Source organism: Epinephelus fuscoguttatus, linkage group LG5, assembly GCF_011397635.1.
Source record: "Epinephelus fuscoguttatus linkage group LG5, E.fuscoguttatus.final_Chr_v1".
NCBI lineage: Eukaryota > Metazoa > Chordata > Actinopteri > Perciformes > Serranidae > Epinephelus > Epinephelus fuscoguttatus.
Window position 1 is genome coordinate 18,641,417 of NC_064756.1, and position 1,154 is coordinate 18,642,570.

A 1,154-nucleotide genomic window follows, 5' to 3' on the forward strand; every position below is an offset into this window, starting at 1 on the left:
ATGCCAATAAAAAAAACACTTTCAGAGAGTTTTGTTGTTCTTTAATATAAATAGCAAAATCTTAAACCTGTTACTCCTGTTACTTGTTACTTTAAAACATAGCTTTGAAGTGAGCAGCTGAATTTTGTTTTCTAAGATGTGATAGGCCACAAGCTGTCTTTCAGTAAACTATTCCTCCCACACCTGTCAGTCAGGTTCAAAGTGCTTGCTGCAGGCTTTGAATGGCTCCGTTTGAACTTGGTGGTGGTTATAAGGGCTATTGCCGACTGAAGATGACAAGTCCTAACCACCAGAGCACCCATGGGCATATCCATAGTCCATGCTTAAAATTTTACTGTACAACAACAGATTCATTTTGTTTCAAATGTCTGCTCTTTTTACCATGAACAAACTTCGTTATTGCCTAATGGATTCTCAACTTGTCGTATTGGACCTGGGTATGAATCCAGCCCGTTCTCACTCCCAACTTGTTAACTACTACCGCTTTGTAAGTGGATGTTGGAGTCAGACACCGACACAAAGATACACCTTTTGCAGCGGTATGATATGCGCTGGGCAGTGGCTATTTCTGGTGCCACAGGCAACTACCGTATTAGGAAAAGCTAAAAAGTCAATTTAGGGCAGGCAGCAGGGAAGGTGGATGGGTCAAACAGACACTGGACTTTCACCCTCAAGCCCACTGTTCATTCCCTGTTTGGAACCAAAAGGTGTGTGTTCTAGTATGTGTAGCATACCACCATAGTTACATGTCACATGTAGTGGCATCACGTTAGTAAGAACTGGACCTATTTTAAGTTAAACCACGATGTTTATGTCTAAACCTAACCATGTGCTTTTGTTGTCTAAACCTAAAGAGATAAACATAAGTCATAAGTTTATTTTGAAAAGCAAATACATGTAATGAGTAGCATGGAAATCCAGACCCAAATCTAGAAAGAGTTAGGGTCTGGCTATGGGTAATGAAAAAGGCCCAACCCGAGGGGCGGCGCCAAGCATGCATTTGAAAATATCACTGCACGCAATTGGATAACACTACGACCAATCAGAACAATACACGGGGTGACGTATGCTTAGCTACCAGCGGAGCTAACTGGTAGATTAGACTTTTGCCATATCCGGTCGGCAAAACAGCAAAAACGTCCTTCTTGCAAAGG